Raw genomic sequence first — 24,588 nt, forward strand, 5'->3', positions numbered from 1 at the left:
TTTGGATTTGTTTAAATTATTGCAATGTATTATATTATGGACAATAAAATAAAACATAATTACTTAAAGTTTGTCTCAGTTATCCTTCCTAAAGAATGTCACTACCCTCTAGCATTTACTTATAGATCATGCAGAACAATCATTCATTATATATTGTTTATTTATAATATAATTAATATATACATAATATAATGATATTACAATATTACTTATACCTTACAAATAGATTCTGTAAACTAATTATCCTTAAAAATGGTTGTATTTTTAATAGACAAAGAATATCATGTAATCTTTGCATTTACTTTGGATATTGAATACTTACTTTAAAACTTTTTGTATATTTTCATTTTTCAGCTATAAAAAACACATATCCTCTTTATTTTGTATTTTTACTTCTATTCAAAATAAGAATAAAAGCGGCTAGTTTCTAGACTGGAATATTTTTCTGTGAGCAATAGCTTTCTAAAGCTGTTACACCTTGACTAAGATGAAAACTTTAGCATATCATAAAAGATATTTTAATTACTGCATTGAGTTAAAAGATCATTTTTAATGTTTTAAATATAATAAAAAAAATTAACAGTTAAACAAGAAGCCAACAGCTTGGTAGTTTATTGAATGCAAACTGGATCTGTTTTTCAGTTATTTCTAGGGCAAAGAGAGAAACTTTTGGTTATATAGTTCATTGTTAAAGAATATCTTGGCTCTGAAACAAAGTTCAGAGATAATTGTTCCAGAGATTATGGCAATAGACTTTCTCAAAGTGGAAAATTTAAAGTGAAATGGAAATTATTTTGTTTTGTAGTTAGAAATGCTTTACTTTGTGAAATTGATCATTCCAATTAACTTGGCTTTTAAACAGTCATTGCATTTTTGGTTAAAACAAACAAACAAACAAGAAACAGTTCTCTAATCGTATCCTTAAACTTTGGGAAAAGGTTCAAATTGGGTCAATTTTTATAGCATTCAAATTACATTTGTTGTAATCTCTGAAAGTTGTTTTTCTCTTATAATGCTCACCTGATTTCCTATTGGTTAACTTTACTTTCAGCCCCACTTAGTGTCTATGCATTTCTTAAATTTAACAACTTTTGATTTGATACTGATAGCTTGAAAAACTCTGTTCCATTTAAAGATTTTTTATAGATTTACTGTATTTACTTAACTGACCTGGGCTACAGTGTCATTCTAGGTTAGGTTGTGTCACCCCCAGCTAATATGAATGAAATCATGACGTCTTAAATTTATTTTAGTTTGAAGCTTGATGTTATGAGTTATTAATTTGTTCCTATTTTTAATGTAAGTTAATTTAAAATGTTTATTAGAATTATTTTCTTATACTTATATATTACAAACCTTATCCCATTTTTATACATTAAATCCAACTCATTCAGTGTTTATTAAGTATTCACCATGTGTGGGGCATTGTTTTACCCTTTGGAAATAAAGATAGGGACTAGATTTATTATTTTGGGGGGGGGAGTAGGAAACTATTAGGTGAGGAAACTCCCTCTACCAATGCAGTTCAGCATCTTCTTGGCAAAGAAATGCCATCATTGAACAATTATTTAGTTAAGCGACTTGCCTAGATTTACACAAACAGTATGTGTCACATATCTTCCTGAATCCAGGTGTTCCTGACTTTAAAAATGGCTCATTATTTGCTGTGCTAATTTGCCTTTATAGTATGGAGGATACAAAGAGAAATTTAAAATAGTGTTTCCTTAAGGAGCTTACAGTCTACTGGAATGTAATATAAAAGACTTTTCTGTTTAATTTCACATGCATTCATGATCACAATTATGTAGCTTTTCTCAGTAGTGAATAAAAGAAGCAGCAGCAGTCATCTAAGTCTGCCTTAGATAGTGGTGAGGGAAAAAAATATCAATTATTAAGCAACTTCCTCTTTCTACCATCTGGACTTATAGTGGTTTCTGTGGGATGATCAGAAGTCATTCAGCTAACTTTTCCTCTTGGATACCATAGGCAGCAAATTCTTATAAAAATCTTAGATAAATGTTTGTCCATAGGTGATTACCCTGAAACAGGAACAAATTCTAACTTTTAATCAGGTTAGAAAACCAGTAATTATCTTTACATGTGATCACCAACTTGATTTTTGGGCCAGGCCAAAGTAAATAATTTTAGGCATACACTAGCTTTTACTTAGGTTTGACTATACATATTTAATTGTATCTTTAAAATAAGACCTTTAAATATTTAATTACAATTCCAGTTTTAATAAACTGGGGGTATATTGTAGTTGTGATAGTCACCTTTCAAAATGGTAAGTATTGATCCAACAAATATTTTAAAATAGAAAAGTTTGTTCTCAAAAGGTAGTCAATTCACTTGAGTTTTGGCCCAAAGTACAGATTTAGTGGTTAATTAATTAGCTCATTTAGGAAAAACTTATTAAATATCTACTACGTGCAATATAATATAATGGATTCTGGGGAAAATGTAATTACAAATTAGAAATGAACTCTTCTCAAGTAACATAGCATAGTAGAAGTCACTGTCTAAATATGTACACTAATGTCTAATTCTGTTCTTCATACTTCTGCTCTACTGAGTGAACTGGAATAGTCATTAGGTCCCATATATAGGAATGATTATTTAATAATTATTCTTGTTTAGATAATCAGACTTAATTAATGTATAGTCTATTAGTAAATAAGGATGCTGTTAAGTCTGTTTTTCCAATGGAAGTCCTTATAAGTAAATTTATCATTTTTTTTACCTTATTGACCTACAAATTATATCAAAGATATGTGATCCAGAAACAACAAAATTATGTGATGATCAACTCTGAAGGATGTGGCTCTTTTCAACAGTGAGGTGATTCAGGCCAATTCCAAAAGACTTGTGATGAAGAGAGAGCCATAAGCATACAGAAAGAGGACTGTGGGGAATGAATGTGTATTACAAAATAGTATTTTCACCGTTTTTGTAGTTGTTTACTTACTTTGTTTTCTTTCTCATTTTTTTTTCCTTTTTGATCTGATTTTTCTTGTGCAGCATGGTTTTGCAAGGGTGAATGTTGAAAACTATCTTTGCATATACTGTAAAAAATAAAAAAGTTATTATTAAAAAAGGGATGTGATTATTGTACTTACATGCTTCTCATTCTCATTCTTCTTCATCATCTTTCTTCTTCTCCTTCTTCTCCTCTTCCTTCTCTTTCTCCTCTTCGTCCTCCTCCCCCTTCCCCTCCTCCTCCTTTTCTTCTTCTTGCTCTTCCTCCTTCTCCTCTTTCTCCTTGTCCTCCTCCTTCTCCTCTTAATCTGCTCCTCCTTCTTGTCTTTCTCCTGTCTAATTTTCCTTTACTATCTGGTTCTGCTTCTCCTTCTCCTTATTCTTCTTTCTCATTTAGTATCCTAGCATGCAATATGCAATACATATGTATATAAGAATGTAAAAGTCAGTTTTAATTTATGATCATGCAGAAAAAGGAATTTATCATGGTGATGTATGTGCGTGTGTATGTGTGTGTGTGTATATATATATATATATGTATATAGACTGCAGATATGAAGTAAAGTAAACTTAATAATCGTGAATGTTTCTAAATGCTTTATATATGCTATCAGTTTTAAATATTTTGGGGGTTAGATTATTTCAGAATACTAACATTGTTTCAAATTATAGTGAATCTAATGAAATCTAATAAAACAGAAATAAAACTGAAAAGAGTAAGAAGACAAATTTTATTGAACTATCATAAATGGTACTACACCAGTGCTAAATGTTACATAAATGTTGAATGATGTTAAATATATGTTGTGCATAATGATATGAAGAAAGTACCATTTAAAAAGATTTTATATTTATGGTCATGGACAGAAAAAAGGAATGCTTTACTTAACTATTCATGTTTAATCTTAGGACTCCCTTTCTTCATTAATAAGGGGGAGGAGTAATAATAGTACCTACCTTACAAGGTTGTTATTATGATCAAATGTAAAATGTTTTGCTAACCCTAAGTAAATGGTGGCTGTTTTTGTTTTTGTTGTTTATTTTGTTTGTGTTTGTTATTACTAGATAAATCTGTTTTTTTATGGTATTTCTATTTCTCTAAGATTTAGCACAGCATTTTTTATTGAATACTGGAGAAACCAGTGTTTCATTTTTAAACATTCTAATTCATTATTTCTTTATTTTTAACAATCTTTAAAATTTTTTTTTGAGATCCAGATTCTTTCTCTCCTTCCTACCAACTTTCTTACTGAGAAGGTAAGCAATATAATATCAGTTAGGTAGACAAGATCATGCAGAACATATTCCTATAATAGCCACATTTCCACAATAAGCAAATAAAGAAAGTGAGAAAATTATACCTCAGTTAGCACTGACATTTCATTAGTTCTTTCTCTGGAGGTTGATGGCATTTTTTCATCATGTCCTTTGGAATTGTCTTGGTTCATTGTATTGATCATAATAGGTAAGACTTTCACAGCTGATCATTATTATATTATTGCTGTGGTTATATACAGTAATCTTCTGGTTCTCACTTCACTTTACATCAGTTCACACAGATCTTGCCATGTAATTTTTTAAATCACCCCTCATCACTTCTTATAACACAATAATAATTATCACAATCATATGCCAAAGCTTGTTCATCCATTTTTTATTTGATGAGCATCCGTTATGTGTCCAGTTCTTTGCCACCACAGAAAGAGCTGTCATATTTTTATATGTATATATAGAGATATAGATATATCTATATCTATATATCCTTTTATCTCTTTGGGATACAGACTTAGTAGGCATTCCTAAGTCATAAGACATGCAATTTTATTGCTTTTTCGGCCTAGTTCCAAATTGTTCTCCAAAATGACTGGATCAATTCACTACTCCACCAGCAATTTTATATCTATTTCCCCATTTTCCCCTGCAACACATGCTGTTTCCTAGAGCTATAAAGTGATGCCTTAGAATTGTTTAAATTTGTGTCTTTCTAATCAATAATGATTTAAAGGATTTTTTCCTATGATTATAACTAGCTTTTATTTCTTCTGAAAACTATCTGTTTATATTCTTTGACCATTTCTCAATTGGGCAATGGCTCTTATTATAAAATTGAATCAGTTTTAAAGTTGGTATATATTTGAGAAATGTGATCTTTATTAGGGAAACTTGCTACATACACTTTTGATGTTACTTCATTGTTTATGACATCTTTTAGCACAATGTAATTTCCATTATTATGACTTTTAATTAGGTCTTTTTTGGCTTTTGCTTTGTCTGAGATCCTGATTGTTTCCTCTTCACTTTTTTTTAATTAAGCTAAAAAGTATTAGATTCTGCTCTAGCTTTTTATTTTAACTCTGTGTTTATCTCTGTTTTAAGTGTTTGTTATAAACATATTGTTAGATTTTGGTTTCTAACCCATTATGCTATCTGCTTCCATTTTATGGGTGTGCTCATTACATTCGTAATTATGATTACTAACTGTATATTTTCTTCCATCCCATATTCTATTTTTTCTTCTCTCTCTTCCTCTCTTTTTATCCTGTCCCTTTTCAAAAATCTGTTTTGCGTCTGAACACTACCTCCCTTAATTTACCTCACTCCCAACACATACATTTTCCTCTTATCACCTTTCCCTCCTATTTCCCTATTGAATAAGATAGATTTTTATTCCCAACTAGGTTTGTATATTTATTCTTCCCCCTTTGAATCAATTCCAGTGAGAGTGAGATTCAAATATTACCCACCACATCCCTCACTTTCCCTTCCATTGTAAAAGCCCTTCCTTTGTACATCTCTTTTATATGAGAAAAATTTGACATTTTACCCCTACTTTCCTTTTCCCAATGCATCCCACTTCATCACTTTTTCAGTTTTTTTTTTTTTTTTTTGGAGATCATCCTAATGTAATTGACTCACATACTTACTTTCTATATGAACTCCTTTTAACTACCTGAATAATGATAAAGTTCTTAAAAGTTACATATATCATCTTCCCAAATAGAAATGTAAAGAGTTTAATTTTATTGAGTCTCTTATGATTGCTCTTTCACATTTACCTTTTGTGTTTCTCCTGAACCTTCTATTTGAATGTCAAATTTTCAATTTGGCTGTAGTCTTTTGATAAGAAATGTTTGAAAGGCCTTTACTTAATTTTTCTAGATAGGTGATTCTTGCTTATATTTCTAGCTCCTTTTCCTCCTAGAATAATTTCCTAAATACTCCAATCCTTTAATATAGAAACTACTAGATTTTATGTTATTCTGAATTGTTTCTTTCCTGATGCTTACAATATTTTCTCCCTCTATCCAGGACTTCTGGAATTAGGCTATATAATATTCTTGGGATTTTTCATTTTGGAATCTCTTTCTGGAGTGATTATTGGATTTTTTTAATTTTTATTTTACTCTCTGAATTTAAGATAACATGGTAATTTTCCTTAATAATGTTTTGAATTATACTATGTAGGCTCTTTTTTGAGCATGGATTTTAGGTAGTTCAATAATTCTTAAATTCTCTCTCTTTGATCTATTTTTCCAATAATGTATTTCACATTTTCTTCATTTCCCTCCATTTTTTGACTTAGCTTTATTGTTTCTTGAAGTTCCGTGTACTCATTAGATTTTTCTTCTCCAATTTTATTTTTTAAAGGAATTACTTCCTTCAGTGAGCTTTTGTCTCATTTTTCATTAGGTCAATTCTGTTTTTAAGGTGGTGTCTTCTTCAATATTTTTTGGTCTCTTTTACAAAGCTATTAATTCTCTTTTACTAGTTTTCCTACATTCCTCATTTCTTTTCCAAATTTTCTTCTGCTACCCATATCACTTTCTTTAACTCTTCCAGGAATTCTTGTTGGATTTGGATTCAGTTAGCATTTTTCTTTGAGGCTTTTTTGTAGGTTCTTTCCACAATAATGCTTTCTTCTAAGTTTATGTCTTATCTTCCCTGTTACCATTATATTTTTTTTGGTCAAAATTATTTTTTTGTTATTTTCACATTTTTCCAGCCCATTTCTCCACTTTGAACTTTATATCAAAGTCAGGATTTGCTCATCTGGTATTGGAGAGGCATTATCTCAAACTTCAGGCTTTATTGTGTTGCTGTTTTCAGAGATAGCTCTGGGAGGAAGAGTAATTTTTTTGTGCTTTTAAAATTATGTGATCTTGGGAGAATAATGGGTCACTGCTCTTCTAGTCTGTATTCTGCTTTTAACCAAGAAAAGTCATTGTACCCCTGAAGCCATGAGTATATTATTTTTGCCTTGAAACTGTGACTGACCCCAGCTTTCCTCTCCACTCTGAAACTGCATTCCAGAACTGTAACCCAGAATTTTATATGAGCAGTAGAATTGCTAAACAGAATGAGCTGAATCCAATACCAGCAAAGAGCTTTCTGTAATTTCTTTGGGACTGTTATCATTTCTGAAATGAGAGCTCTCAAAACTACTTTTGCTGGAGCAGTTACTCTTACTACCTGGTTTGTGGAATCTAAACAGGCTTCCATTCTTGTGACATAGACTTCTCCTGCTGAACTGTTTAAGTTTTCTTAAGCTGTAAAAATATCTCACCCCAAACTTGTTTCTGATGCTTTAAATTTTAATTTGGGCTGTTATTTGGAGGGGAATGTTGAGATAATTCATCTGAGTGGCTGCCCTAATTTGCCATCTTGGCTCCACTTGCCCATTTTTTTAAAGATAGGTAGAGTGCTATGTTTCAAATCAGAAAAACCTAAGTTCAAATATGATCTCAGACATTTACTTATGTGACCCTAAGCAAGTGACTTAACCTCTGCCCTTCTCTTTCATAATATTGCTTTATAATCATCATTGGTTTATTGAGATTTATTTTAATGAGACCACCTATTCTATTCTTTCTTCCTCTCTTCCTTCTTTTCTCCCTTTTCTTTTTCCTCTCTTCCTCCCTTCCTTCTTCCCTCCTTTCTTTCCTTCCCCCCTTCCTTCCTTTCTGCTTCCCTCCCTGCCTTCTTCCCTCTATCCCTCCCTTCCTTTTTTACTAGACTATCAAGAATATTTAAAAGAGCTTTATTAAGTACTGATTTGTGTTACATACTTTTCTGGCTATTGGGGAAAGTTTCAAAGAGAAATAATAAAAAGTACTTGCTCTCAAGGAGCTTAGAATCTGGTAGACATATTAAGACATGGGGGGAAAATGAAATGCAAATTGGGGTATGATAAATATAAAATAAGAATACAGTATGCTATGAAATCAAATGAAGGAAGAATCCCTTTAATTTGGTGACCATGGTGTAGCTTCAAGTAAATTCTAGAATGATGACTAGAGATAGCAGTGGAGTCAGAGCATCATGATAGTTCTGGCTTATTCGTAGGTATCACATAGAGATATTACTGTGAAATTTGATGTTCTAGTTTGAAATTTCTTTTGGGTTTCCAAGGATAATGCTTTCTGAGGGGGTATAGTATATGGTTTCTTTCCTCTGCCTCCAGCCCCTTTCATTGCATATATACTTTGTGGGGACATAATGGATATTATTGAAGTATTTATTATATAGCTAGGCAGAAATGAAGGTAACAGTTGAGGGAGAAAAATCTGGGGGTGGAGGTAGGGAAATAACTAGGGGAAAATAAATAGCTAATTTTCACTTTCTACAGATACTGTTAAAACACTGCTTTGGACTTTCATCTGAGGAATTTAAAAATACTTTCCAAACTGGGGTAGTTACTCAACAGTTCAGAAGTAGATCTCAAAATATAGTCTGTCCCATATTCAGATTCAGATTATTGAATCAGTTTTCTATTCATATCTCCACATTTCTAAGGAAATGTACAGTCTTCAAAAATTAGAAAGATGCTTAGGATGTAGATATGTAGTCACTCTCTTTTTCATGTTGAACCAGTATTTTCTAAAATTTCAAATTTTGTTTGTTGTTTTGATTTCTGGATACTTTTTAATAGCCTGTTATCCAGAAGGGAATTGAGCTTTTGAAAGTTCATTTGTGTTTATAATTTCTTGTATATTTGGGATGATACAAATTTATCACAGTTATATTAGTGACAATTCTGTTCTTTTGTAGATTTGGTCTTAAATAACTACTGTTTTGTGACTCAAAGCTGCTAATAGGTTTTTAGGAGCTTTTAAATGGCTTTCTCCTATTGATGTTAAAGCAAAACAATTTTATAAAAAATTAAGAAACTGACCTCAGACTTGTAAGAGTAATTGAACTTACGTACTCACAGTAGAATAGAAGGACCCAATTAACAAATATTTTAAAAGTTCTTTGAGATCTATGGAAGAGAAAAAATTTACATAAGAACACATTTTAATATTTAGTACTATTCTTATTGCTGCTTTGTTTCCCTTCCTAATCAAATCTACATAAGGCTCCAGCTCTAAAGAATGTTGAATTTAGAGATCTAAGACAGATTGATCTATTTATTCTGTGTTGGACCTATAGGAGTGAGATTTTAAAAGGTAATATATTGCTTTTATATTAAGACATATCTTAGCACGTTAAAAGTTTTTATTAAGATTATTTTATTATTTTACTTGTTTATTCTAATTATCATTGAATTATTTTCAGATATAAAATATTGCTTTCCTGAAATTCCTATAGATTTTGCTATCAAGACTAAGTACATGTTGTTTTAATAGTAATTCTTATTTCTGATTTTTTTTAATGCAACAACTTGTGTAATACCTGTAACTGACAATTTCACTTACTATCTACTAATTGTATAAAGGCATAACTTTGTATTTTTAATATCTTTTGTATTTTTATTGTATTTCAGCTTCAATTAGTGGTGTGCCTTTAGCAAAAGGGAGATGGTTTTTGCTATCTATTATAAGATTTGCCTGCAAGAAAAAATATTTTTTTTTGCCACTTTTCTCAGATGGTATAGACAATGCTCACAGACAATGAAAATGATAAGGAACTATTTTTTAGTTTGAGTTTTGTTGTGTAATTTTAAGAATCAGGGAAAAATGCATGCACGTGTGTGTGTATATATATATATATATATATATATATATATATACATATATGTGTACGCACATATTCATATAATATATGTGTATATATTTATATATGTTTGTATGTATATTTCCTTGTGTTTATGTCACACACACAAATTTCTCCAAATCACTGGTGCTGACAGTTTGTGTTTAAAAAAATTTGCCCCTCCCACAAATTACTATTCTTTCTTGTTTTTATATACTGAAATAAACAGGAATGGAAGACACCCAGATTATTAGGTTAGGTTATTCTACATTTATACCTTGACCAGTGAAAGAATGACATTTTAAACTATGTTTTTCCATTTAAGAGTGGAATTTAAATGCAGTACTAAATGCCAAGCTCCCACCATGGCATTTGATTTCAACATATTGACTTATTATATAATGAAATTAAAGAATTTGCAGCAATTTGTTAAGTCATGACTTAAGAAACACAAACTGGTAGGACATAGAAGGCTTAGGAGAACCTCAACCCTGAAATCGCTTAGGGAAACTTTTTTCTATATTTTCCAGGAACACTGTTATACACACACACATACACACACACAGAGAGAGAGAGAGAGAGAGAGAGAGAGAGAGAGATATCTATTGGGAAAGAGAGAGCTATAGATAGATAGAGAGATACATATATATATATATATATATATATATATATATATATATATATAGTCTCAGATTAGAAAATTGAAGCCTTTAGTTTTTATGTAGCAGACAACTTGAAAACATGGTAAAGAAATAATTTCTCGTGTATAGTAACAAAAAGAATAAAGTTGAGAAACTTGTGTTTTTTGAAGGTACTTTTTCATGAATTTTCAGCTTAGATTTGTAACTCCTTTGGGGACTTCAACTGAAAACTGCATAGGTTATAATGGTGTACAGTGCATATCTAGAGAAATTGCAAATTCAGGGTAACATTAATCTAGGAAACCTAAGTTCTGGTGTCCTCAGGGTTTTATAGTTACCCTTAGTTTGTTGCATTGATTCTTTATTTTCAGGCTTTATAGCAGTTGTAAGCTTATGAGTGTACACATTTGCTCTTTGATGTGACTTTTGGTAAAAGCCAGAGTGCTTTACCTATGCCTGCATTTCATCATGATAGTGAGTTGTATACCCTACAGCTGTGCTCTCCCAGTAGATCTTAGTTTTGCTTGCAACCTTTATAGAAGGTGATAGGCACACCTTAATTGGACAGTTTTTTTGTCTTTTTTCCCCCTTTATTAAGGCTTTTTATTTTTCAAAACATATGCATGGACAATTCTTCAACATTAGCCCTTGCAAAACCTTGTGATCCATTTTCCCCCTCCTTCCCCCATGCTCTCCGTTAGATGGCAAGTAGTCCAGTATATGTTAAACATGGTAGAAATATATGTCAAATCAAAATATGCACACATATTTATACAATTATCATGCCGCACAAGAAAAATCAAATCAAACCAGTTTAAAAAAAAAGAGAGAAGCAAAATAAAATGCAAGCAAACAACAACAAAAAGAGTGAAAATGCTGTGCTGTGAACCTTGCTCAGTTCCCATAGTCCTCTCTCTAGGTATAGATGGCTTTCTTCATCACTAAACAATTGGAACTGGTTTGAATCAGCCCATTGTTGAAAAGAGCCACGTAAATGAACACTTTTTTAAAAATGTTTGAGGAATTAAAAATAGAGGATTTCATATACTCAGCTGCTTGCCTTGCTCTCTCTTGCTCAACCCAGTCCTCCTCTCCTTTTCCTATTTTGTATTTGGCTGTATGAAATGGAAGACATACAGGAATACACATTCTGTAGATTAAGGCTTCATGAACTTTTTTTACTCGTGATCCCTTTTTTTGCCTGAGGAATTTTTATGTGATCTCAGATATATGGGTATGTAAAATAGGTATACAAATCAAACATTTATTAATGATAAATCATAATTTTTCAACCCTCACATTCAGTTACAAGATCCCAGGGGGTTACAAACCACAGTTTAAGAAGTACATAAGGGACAATGAAATGGTTGTATCTGTCCCATACTTCTAAGTTTTAAAATGTTTCATATCTTTTAAAATAATTTATTGGAACATTATTATGAGATATTGTCATTCTCATTTTATAGATGGGAAAGTTGTGACAGAGATATTGAGTGACCTAGTTAGTGGAAGAATCAAGGTTAGAGCCTACATTTTTTTTTACTTTCCAGTTGGGACTATTGCTACTTGATCATGCTTCTTGATGCATATCTTGAAAGTATTAAAGTAAAAATACATAGAAAAGAAAAGCATTGATGATAATATTTGATGATTGAATCATCATTAATGCATTAATAAATGCATTAATTATATCCTAAATATATTTGAAAAATATGGCCAACTGCTTTTCTATCTATTATACTATTTGTAACATAACTATATACAGATAATTACTGTCTGCTAGATTTGTCAGGTGTCTGATTCAGCCTCTCATGGCTCTCACCATATTATAGGTCCTTCGGAGCAGAAACATACATGGTGTAACTAGAATTAGCTAAATATGATTAGTTAATTCTGACCCAGAATGAGATTGTCTATTAAACTCCTCTCTCCCCAGCTTTGATCATGGGTTTTTCAAGATAGTTTTTAATAAGTAAAAGACAGGCAATGACTGATGTTCATGCAACTCATCTAATGCCCATTGACAGTCAGTAAATGTCAACATTCTGAGATTTTCAAACTCCTACTGTTGCTGCTATAATTTCACATGCTTGTGATGGACATAGCAACTTGAGAACCACTTGTTATAATCACTTTCCCCCCTAGACACAAATCTATCAGCTCCTGGATTTTAGTTATGACCCCTTTAGGATTAATACTGTGATTCTCCTGATGCTCTTTCCAAAATGGGAGCAATTAATAGGGCACATAAATGCATGCACACATTGTACATATACACAGAATATATCTGTGTAATATCTGTGTAATAAAATGCTGCTCAACCTTTTCTAAAGGGCTAAAATAACATTACTGCTGCTCAACCCTTTCTTAAAGGCTTCACCTCGTGCCTCTTTATTTTGGCTTCACAGGCTGACTTTCTATAAACCCACAGGATCTAATGGACTAAGGAACACCAACAACATCATTCTGTCTGCTTCTTTTAAATAGTGTGGCTATAGAAGCCCTGAATGAAAATACCAATTCCATCAGCTGGCCTCACCCCAGCTCTTATCACATGGTAGCCTTACCTGTGAGTTGTATGTGTCTGCATGCACTCGCACTTTGCTATACTTCTTTCTTACCACTATATTGACAGCACATTGTGCTTATGTTGACACTTTTATTCTCATCCTACTGAGTTATATATTTGAATACTGTCTACAGTCTTAGCATACCAACTCTGGTTAAGAATCTCTAACATTAGCTTTAAAGATAAAAGAGTAAATGGAAACACAGTATATTATCTTCAAAAATGTATTTTTTGGTTGTCTTCTATCCAGAGAACAATTATGATATTTATAGAACACTTTAGAGTTTGGAAAATCTCTCATCCCCATCCCCCACTCCAACCCTATGAAATTGACTTTGCAAATAATATCACCATTACAACCACTATTTACAAATGAGAAACTAGTTAAGTGTCAGAACTTGGATTCAAATTCATGTCTCTTCTGACTCTCCTGATTCAAATGCAGTCTATATGTTCTATTTCCCTCTTTCAGGATCAGATAACCAGATAGGCAGCATCTTCACTCAAAATTCCAGCATACTCTCAATGGGTTGGGACAATCAGCTCAAGCTCCTACTGGCTATGTTCTCCCATTGTTCAAGATTATTGACTATCATCCCACATTTGTGAGTAGTTTCCTTCAAAGATATGAGAAAAACAAACCTAAAAACCTTTTTCTACCAATAGCTTCAGGGGATATATTCCTCCTATACTACTTCAAGCCTATATTAATCTTAAAACTTAGCTCAGTCATTACATAAATAAAGTTCGTGACAAAATGAAGCATGTGTTTTTAGTTTTCTGTGATATGATGCTCCTGCTTGTGAAGCTATTTGGACTATAAAATTAAGATAGGAAAGGTCAGAACAGGCACGATGAATCAGTATATTAAGGGAAAGATCTTTGAATTTCATGTCAAAGGACCTGGGTTCATGATGCTACTTACTACTCTTGTGACCATGGGAAAATGATTTAATCTCTTTTAGTCAGTTTTTATTACACTTTATTATTTATTATATTTTATTAAAACATAATTTTATAGATTTAAAGCTGTAAAGGATTTTTGACTTAAACTTAATTTTATAAAAGGAAATTGAAGCCTAGAAGAACTCAGCTAGTTGGTAAAATCCACACAGACAGCAGCTAGGTAAAAGGCTAAATTAGGAGCCAGATCCTTTGATTCAAGATCACCCCATGTGCTGTCAGTCTGACTAGAACTTTAATATGAAGCTGCAAGACTTTAGAGTTTCATAATCCTGTTAAATGTCTTTACTAACTATTCGTGGATATTAACTCGATGGTGAATGTTAGTCATAATATGTTATATATAACATTAATAATGGTAACTGTGTTCTACATTTGTTTATAGATATATATCCATATAAAATATGTGTTTTATGTAGACATACACACAAATTTAGGTGTATATTTTTAATATACAAATAATATATACCAAATCCAATCTATATATTTTTAAAAGTCCTTATATATTATATGATAGAGTTAATTTTTTACCTCTCTTTAATTCATTATCAGTACAGTTCCATGACAAGAAAGCATTGGTTTTTTTCCCTTCTCTGATAATTTTCAGACATATATATTTCAAGATGCTTTTCTCTTCTTTCAGTCAATTATTGTTTTTAATCTTTTAATTTTTGGTGTTATGTATTCTTTTTCTCATGGTTAGTTAACTTTTAAAAAACAATTTTCATTCATTTATTATACTTACTTTTTTGGTTAGCATTTATGTTAAGTATCCATTTTATATGTATATCTAACATTTTAAATCACAATTTTAAAAGCAACTTTCCAAGTAGACACTTTCTTTTCTTTTCTTTCTCTGGCTATTTTTTCCCATCCTTTAGAGCCCCCGCATAATATTATTCCTTTTCAGTCTAGCCATCTGCCTGTTTTAGCCACTTCTTCCTTCTCTATGTTTCTTCTATATAGATTTCCCCATATGTCTGTGTCTTCCTTTATCCACAAGTCCAGACACTCTCTTCCATGGTGTTCTTACCTCCCTATACTTGTGTCCCGTCTGTTCATAAATAACTCTTTCATCTGCTTTAGATTCCCAACCCCCATTCTTTCTAAAAACATTGTGAAAAGAAGCCTAAAGTACACATAGCAAGTATGTGTGTATGTATGTATATATATATATATATATATATATATATATATATATATATAAAACAAGAGCCTTTATCATTTCTCATCATTTGTCTTAATCTTCCCCTTTTTCTTTTGCCTTTTCCATAGTGCATATTTATACACACATATATACACTCAGTTTTTGCTATGTATTTATATATTTTAGATTTTTTAAAATGATGTATTTTTAAAAGTTTTCTCTTATCCTCGTACTTTTCAGTCTTTTTTGCTGCCTATAGTTTGCTGTTCTTGGAATAGACATGTTCGAACCTTTTGTTCCTTGTAAATTAACGTAATATGTCAGGATCAGCAAGCTTCTTCCCCTGGGAGCTTGGCAACCTGACATCATGTGGATTTGTTCTTTTGGAAGTCTTGGTCTTAGAGAATGTGTCTCTAAATGAGCATGTCACAGGAATATGTTCGGTAAAATCTGTAGAAAGTTCAATGTTTAGGGATTTTAAATGTTCAGAGCTATTTAAAAGATGCCAAATTTACCACTATTGTATACTAGTAGTTATGTATTCTTCTCTCCATGCACCCAGTACTGAACTTTTGCCATCTGTTTCCATTAAGAAGTGCCTCATTGTAAAAATTTCTCTTAACCTTAATTTTTTTTTGTCCAGTTCAAAGTTGTTAATGTCTCTTTTAATGTCAGTCATAATTTTACTCTTGGTGTTCCTGAAGAATTTTGACTCAGCAGGAAGTAAAGCAAGGTAATATAGCCCTGGAAACTGAGGAAAAGCTATATATAATGAAATTTCCCTACTCTACTTTTAATGTGGATATTCTAATGGGCTTTATATAGAGAATTGCTTTCTAGTCAGTAGTGGTTTGCAAAGAACATAAATCATATTAATTACAAATTTTGTAAAAATAAAAATGCCTTCCATATTTTCCCCTATTTGAGACTACATTGAAAGAAAGAAACTAAAAATAACTAACTTTATATTGTAATAATGCTGAAATGACACTATGAAAATATAAGGTAGAAATACCTATTTCTTATTCTTAGAAATTTTGAGAAATTTGAATTCTAGAGTTCTTCTGGAATTATTGGGAATGTCATGCATAGCATACTTTACAATTGTAGAAAGAATCTATTAGTTTTAAATTTCCCCTAACTTTTTGATAAGCTTTCAGAAGTGGTTTTGATTAGACAAAATATTGGAAGTAGTTAAGATAGTTAGAATTTTAGAACCAGAGAATTTTGGAATGAAGCATATTAAAATTTAAAGTCACTGATAAGTTGTAGAGTGTCCTGAGGAGGGCAACCAAAAGGTCGAAGGGCATTGAGTTCATATCATTTCAAAGTTTAAAACAAGGTTAAAAGAACCTTTATGTTTAACAGAAGACTGGATGGGGAGAGGAGAGGAAGAAGAAGTAGATGGGATTGTAGTCTATAAATGTTTTAATGACTAGACTATGAAGTGGCAAAATAAATAGACTTAATTCTCTTTGGGGCTCACAGGGCAATGATTGGAAGGTGCAAAGATACAAATTAAGTTTTGGTGTAACAATTAGAATTATCTCAAAGTTGAATGTACTACTTTGAAAGATATGTTATAATTGGGGTTTCTTTTATATATGGGACCACCACATAGTCCAAGGTATCTTCCGGTTATCAAATTTTGTGATCTTTTAAGGAATATTTTCATGATTCTTGCTTTACACTGTTTCTTGGAATTTAAACTAAGGTAAGAGATGAAACTGAAATTCTTTATTTTAGCCCTGGGACAAAACCTCTTCAGTAATGAAACTGACTTTTTTTTACCAGCATTTTAAATTTTGTTGCTTTTGTTTTATGTGTATATATGTGTGGAATAAAATTAATAAATGTATTCAGGAGCAAATTGGTGATTTATAAATAATTTAAATTTTAAAGTTTAAAAACTTTTTTCTCAATGTTTTATTATTGGGAATATTTTTTAAAAAACCATTTCTGATAAGAGAGCAATATACAATTATGAACAGTTCACCACTCAAAAATATTCTTAAATTTTATGGACTAGGACCAAACATAATTTTTGTGAATCCTTATCCATATAATAAATTTCCACTGAGTGACTGAGTGATGTCTCTAAGACACTTTTTAGCACCTTGAATAAAATAATATTCATGCAACTCTAAGTCATTGAAATTTCTTAAAATGCATTTCCCTCTTAATCATTTAGTAAGTTTTAGAGAATCAAACACCATGTGAAAGGTTTCTTAGTTGTCATCATACTTGGTTCCCCACAATAATCATTTATAAGTATTAGCAGCCTAAAAGTAAGGAGAAGAAACTTGTTCTACAGCTAAATCCCTAAAGAATTTGAGATTAATTTATTCTTTTTGATGTAAACAAATAAATACAAATGTTTCCTAAAGATAGCTAGAATTTGAGAGTTGGGATTGGCCTTAGCAGCCAGTTAGTCCAAAACATATATGATGAATGGACAATTGGCCTGAGAATTAGGACGATCTGGAATCAATTCCAATGTCTTATATAATAGCTGTGTGACTTTTGGTAAATTAATTTTTACTCTCTTAGTCCATCTAATATAGATTCCTTCTAAAGAATTTCTTATACCAATGAAATATAAGATCTGGACACACCAGAAAAATAGCCTATAATTATATATGAACAGATTATTTTATACCATGCACATAAATATGCTTATATTTATATATAAATATACATAAAATAGATGCATATATATGCATAATTTATATACCATATCAAGAACATCTTTAAGAAGTAGTTGGGATGGTGATATAAATTGGAAGTGATTGTAATGTTGATTTTTTTTCCTTTAACCTTCTCCATTCATTGCCAAAGTCATATGGTTATATGCTAACCACACTGTTCCCTCCCCCACATCCTCGAGTCAAAGATTTGAGATTCAGCAAAATCTTAACAAGGTTATTTTTAAGTTGGTACAGATTTATTCATCAGTAAGTAGCCTTTTGATGTTCTCTTTGAAATTGACCTCTATCACTGAAACCTTGATTATTTTAGGATTAGTCAATCTGTAGCAGGGCATGTCTATACTTTTTAAGTGAAAGATAATTCTTTTCTATTATCCCAGCCTTTGACTATGTTTTGTAATTTCTTTATATGTCCATAGTTCATGCTATGGTCAGCTACTTTAGTGGTGTCTTTTTAAAAAACTCTTAAAATGCTTATGCCCAGGAGGCAATGTGATGTACTGTAAAGAGCAGTGCTCCTAGAGTCCAAAGACTTGACTTCAAATCCTGGCTCTGATTCTTACCAGTTGTGTGATTTTGGGTTAGTCACACAATTTTTTTTTTTTGAATTTCAGTATCAGTAGAATTGGTATGATAATACTTACACTATATAATATGGAGTAGGTAATTATAAGATACTAATATATTAAGTGTAATAAATTTACTTATACCATATATTTCAATATGTAAACTTATACTTCAAATATAATAATATTTTTGTATTATTACTCCAACATTGATGGAATTTTGTGAACTTTGTAAACTGTATCCCTCAGTAAAAAAGGATGTTTTTGTTTAGTTTTGGCATTTCAGCCTTCCTAAATTTAACCCTGTATAACTCCAATCACCTATCTATTCTCTTTTCTTTTTTTTTTTCTGAGGCAATTTGGGTTAAGTGACTTGCTCAGAGTTACACAACTAGGAAATGTTAAGTGTCTGAGGCCAGATTTGAACTCAGGTCCTCCTGATTTCAGAACTGGTGCTCTATCCACTGTACCATGTAGCTGCCCCCACCTATCTACTCTCAAATAACCAAACCTTGTAGAAGAAAGAATAAAACTATGCTTACTAGGTCTACTCTAAAGAATGTTATTTAAACATATTTTTAAAATGTAGAAACAATTCTTAGCTTTAGGTCCATACAAAAACAGATAGTAGGCTGAATCCAGTCCTTTGGCCATATATTGTGGATCCATGCTCTCTCCCTAATCCAATTAACCTTAACTTATAATATGATATAAATTCTTTCATTGCCAATTCCATTTTCTCTCCTTTCAAAATTAGTAGATGATTTCTCTCAATTTATTGAAGAGATTAGAAGAGATTGTGTTGCTTTTCATCTGTAAGTTCCCTCAGCCTTTCATAGTGCTTTGCATATTATACATACTCATTGAACCTGTGTTGAATAGAGAGCATTGTCAACTCAGACTCTGCAATTCATTTGCTCTGTGTCAGGGGAATAGGTAGCTTTCCTTATTTGGGGGGATATCCCAGCCATCTCTATTCTCTACAATCCCATTTCAGCTCTTCTTTTCATGACTTTGTTCCATCAGTAAATACCTTCATTCTCACTTATCTTCAACCTCTCCCTCTCAGCCTGTGGCTTTCAATTTTGCAAAGTATTGCTGTACATTCATTCTCATTTGAATTTCACAACATTCTTGTGAGATATAGCTAGTCCATCTTTATTTTACAAATGAGGAAATTGAGGCTGAGAGACCAAGGGATTTTCCCATGGTCATATAACTACTAAGTGTCAGACAAGGTTTGAACCTATGTTGTTTTGATTTCAAGTCCAACAGTGTATACTACAGCATATTTCATAGAGGTACTGACATAGAGATAATTACAGTTATCTAGCTAATCTAAACATTGTAGCTATGGCTTGAAAATGTGACTGAGGAAACCTGGGGTGCTCACTAACGAGGAGACTCTTAGTAGCCATAGTACTATGCAGTAGGGATTCTGGTAGAGTGCTATTTCTGCCGAAAACAAATAGATAAGAGTACTCAGTTATTTACAAAACTTTTAATTATCTCTTTTAACCTAAATATATTCTTATCTTCTTTGAACCCTATGTAACACTTAATTAAGTTTCTCATTTGTTTGTGGGTATCACCTAGACAAACTTATGCTGAAATGCACAAAGAATTCTAACCATGATAGTTTTTTATGGTGGCACTAAGAAATCATGAGAGTCATGACTAAGTAACTATGTTATGTAGCATTTGGCATTGTGGATTTGTTCTTCTTGATACTCATCTTCCTTTGGTTTTTATGACACTACATTCTCATGGCCCTAACATCTTGAGTTCCTTGAATTTACTAACTTCCCAAAATCTCTTCAGAGCTACAGCCCCATGTTTTCATCCTCTTACTAGATAGCTTCATTTGGATGTCCTATAGTACCTCGTAGTAGATATATCCAAAGATTGAACACATCATCTTCTTCCCTCAAACTTAACTTTTTCCTTCACATTTAACTTTGCTGTTTTTTTTTTTTTTTGATAGCACTAACATTCTTTCTAGGTACATAATCTTGAAGTCTGCTTTGACTCTTTCCTTGTTTTTCCCCGTGGATCTAACCACTTGTCAAACCTTGTTGATTATGCCTCTCCAAGATTTCTTCTATCTCTTCTCCTATTTTCAGCAATACCACTGATTGTAATTAAAACAGTCATCTCTTCTCAAGCAGCCTATTATAGTGTCAATTGGTGCCCTCCCTTCAAAAACTATTTTATATTCACATTGTATGTTATATATTTAGGTACAATATATACATACTATCACAGAAAGTACACTCCTTCAGGCCAGATACCGTTTCACTTTTGTCTTTATATCATCAGTGCTTAGAATAGTGTCTGGTACGTAACAGATACCTAATAAACACTGGGAAATTAATTGGTTATTGTCATAGATTCTACTTGGTCTTCTTGAGTCCTTTCTTTCCTCTTTATAACCTATTTTGTACATTACTGATTGAGTAATTTTCCTAACTTGTTGCTATGATCATGTCATTCCTCTTCTCAGAAAATTTCATTGACTTCCCATTATTACGGAATACTAGAGATTCCTTTATCCTAGCATTTAGACCTCTCTACAGTCTGCTATTTGGAGTAATAAATGGATAAGTGAAAAATAAAGAGTTATTTAGGGAGGTATTCTTTTCATGGATTAGGAGCTTTCTTAGTCATTAAATCTGAGACTCTAAAATACACTAACACAAAGTTTCCCATTGCAAACTATCAGGAAAAGAACAGTACTAAAATTTGATTCAAGTCACAGTAATGCAATGAAATTTAACAAACTGTTATTAAACATTTTTAAAGCACTGTTCTGAGGCATTAGGGAAACTTAAGATAGATATAATATAGACCTTTATCTCAGGGATTGTAAAGAGAAACTAATTCAGCCTCTTGCTTATTTGAGGAATTATCTTGATGAATTTGTACTGAACTGTCCAGCACAAAGAACTCTAACCATTAGGAAATTTTTATATTGGCAGTAAGAAACCATCAAATTTGTGAATTAGCATCTTGTGTCTCTTTAACATAACACCTCCTTGAAAGGCCGCTGGTGATATTGGAAAATAAACCCCAACAAAAAAAAAGTTTTCCATTGTTTCTCTTAAGGGACAAGAATTATCAATGGCATCTTTTACCTTTCTAGCTGGCCAAAAACTCTTTTCAAATCCTATGACTGCCATGATGTGACCTTCATCCTATATATTTGTTGAAGCATTCTTCTGATATGTTGAAGAACACTCATCTGCTGCCATCTAAGAAAACTGGAGGAACTGAATGATAAGCCCACACCTCAGGCTTCACCAGGGGTTGGACAATCTGGTTCCAGAATTACTAAATCTGATCCATATCTACCAAGTTAGCTCTTTTATGGAAATTTGACCCCCAAAGTATCCTTACATTCATTATGTGAATTTTATTTTCCCAGGGCAACATTAGGGATAAAATGAGTAGTAAGAAGCACTGTTATATTTTCAATTTAGACTCTTATTATTTGGAGTTTGGTATTATTGAACTTCCTCAATGAATTTCATTTTTATCTCCCAATTTTTGTCATGATTCTTAAACTTTTTAGATATTTATTTCTTTTTAAACTTTCAAGTAATTTCATGGAAGAGATATAATTTGAGTGGTTTCAGAATTTTGAAACTTTGAATTAAATATTTAACTTAGGTTTATGATGATGTTAACTGTGGAGTTCATTGATATTTATACTTCTAATTTTTAAACTTATTTGGCTCTTAAGATTTTGGATCACAACACAGTAAGTTATAATAGCTAGAACACTGGCCTTGAGAGTGGGGAAGATCTGTTGAATCCTCCCTGTGTGAGGCTGGGTAAATCACTTAGCCTCTCTTGGCCTCAGTTGTCTTAACTATAAAATGAAGTTTCCATGAATTCAAAGGTTCCTTCTCACTCTTTGAGTTTACAGTCCTATCGAATACAATCCTGGGTTATTCCTACAAGGGAGAGACTTTTGTCCAGGGATTGGATCCTGCTACCTTTCTGCCACCTTGCCCCATGAATTAGATAATTCATTGTGGTACAGTATAAAAAACAGCATGTCTAGTGTCTGAGGATACTGCTACTCTCCATGTGTGACTTTGGGTGAGGCATGTAACATTTTCAGGTCTCAGTTTTCTCACCTATAAAATGAGGTGATTGAATTTGAAGATCTTGAAGGTGCCTTCCAGATCTAAGTCTATGATGCTGTAACTAGGAATTACATAAGTCTGGGCTCAATCTTACAGCACAATTCTGAATTAAAGGCAGGTTCAGCCCATCTTTACCCCACAAGGCAGACAGAAAACAGAGCAGCTTCTAGATATGAGCAGGCAAGTTGCTATTTACTCAGACATTCATTTTAGCTCCATGTGAATGTAAGTACAATTTAAACACTAGAATAAATTGTTTGGTTGTTTATGTTCATTCTAGAGGAAAAATTTTCTCTGTTCTATAGTTTTGTAGGATGCTTTTCTTTGGATACCCATGGAGCCTTAAAGAGAGAACTGGGCTATTGCTGATATAATGAATGCTTTTATTATTGAATGGTAAAAATTATTCTAAAGAATGTTGTGAATCATTACACAATATTCATATTATAAATGTTAAAAAAATCTCTGAATGTCCTGGTATATATGCTTATGAGACTGGGACTATCCAAGTCTCTGACTTTGATAATAATCTAAAAGAAGGTGTTCTATAAAGACAAATGATATGCTAATTATAATAATCACCAATAGTAATAATAATCATCATCCAGATTCTCTTCTTCCTGCTCTGCGGGGTGCCATGAGACACCTTTGGAAGTCTTTTAGGAGAGGAAAGCCTTCATTGGGCATTTGCTTTCTGGGAGGGGATGAGTTGATTCCCCCCAGCTGCTTGTAAACCAGAAGAAGATTTACCTATGTTTATATAAGTTTCTGACCAGTGGGCCAGTGAATAAGGTGAATAAAGTTATCATTACTATTATATGTATTTTGAATGACAATGGAGTTCTTCTTAACAAACTCAGAATCTACTAGATATTAGCTTCAGTTTTGACTGTGGTATTTTGAGGTCTCAGATGAGAAATTTTTCTATTGTGGGCAACAGTTCCTGAATAGGGTGTGGAGTGGGGAAGTCAGTTAAGAATTAAATTAATGAAAAAGCATACAGTGTCATTAAATTTGATCTTTTTTATTTTTTTCATCAGAATGAACATTGTTAGAGAAATGTAATCATTTGCTAATCTTAATTTTAAAATTTAAACTAGAAGACATAAAACTCTTCAATAAATACTGCTTACATTTTTAAACATATCTAAATTTAACATTAAGTCCACTGAAGTTTGGGGATAGAAATGAAGAAAGAGAGAAAATAACAGAGGAAAGAATGAGAAATCCAGAAAAGAAGAATTAGAAAGAGAGAAAAAGAAACATTTACAAATAAAGGAAGAAAAATTAGGAGTGTGGGAATAACTTGAAGAAAAAGAAAAAGATGGAGAACAGTTCCTTTTTTTCCAATCTTAGTGGAGTGCCCTAACCACCCCACTGTCCTACTCACTTGAACTTTTTATTTGAATCTTTTTATTATTGTCCTTTGAAATATAAGCTAATTGACCATTTTAAGGGAAAGGAAAATACTTTTATAAATTCATTTAAGGAAAATGAATAAGAATTTGTATAACACTGTATATTATTTATATATCCCTTACTTTGTACCAGGCATGTTGCTAAATTCCTTTTAAAAAAACATATGGGATCCTCACAACAACCTTGGGAAGTAAGTGCTACAGATATACATTATGTATATAAAATCCTTGATTTACATCTGGGGACTAAGGCAAATAGAGTTTAAATGCCTTTCTCAGGGACACACAACTAGTAATTACCTGAGACCAGATTAGAACTGAAGTCTTTCAGTGCCCTGGCTACTGCCTTACCAGCTGCCACTAAAAACAGGTGCAGAAGAAGACATATCAGGCCTCCAAGAAAGTATGGGCATTATTCCTAGAATTATAGAGGCTATAATGTCTTCAGGGCAATATTTCCCTGTAAGAAAATAA

The 24,588-nt window shown here is 32.1% G+C and overlaps 1 protein-coding gene across 7 annotated transcripts in view; it reads left to right on the plus strand.

Annotated features, from left to right (window-relative positions):
* The window catches only part of TCF4 (transcription factor 4), a 422,297-nt gene that overhangs the window by 51,462 nt on the left and 346,247 nt on the right, over nt 1-24,588 (plus strand). The window lies entirely within an intron of this gene.

This window comes from Sarcophilus harrisii, chromosome 1, assembly GCF_902635505.1.
Source record: "Sarcophilus harrisii chromosome 1, mSarHar1.11, whole genome shotgun sequence".
NCBI classification, from domain to species: domain Eukaryota; kingdom Metazoa; phylum Chordata; class Mammalia; order Dasyuromorphia; family Dasyuridae; genus Sarcophilus; species Sarcophilus harrisii.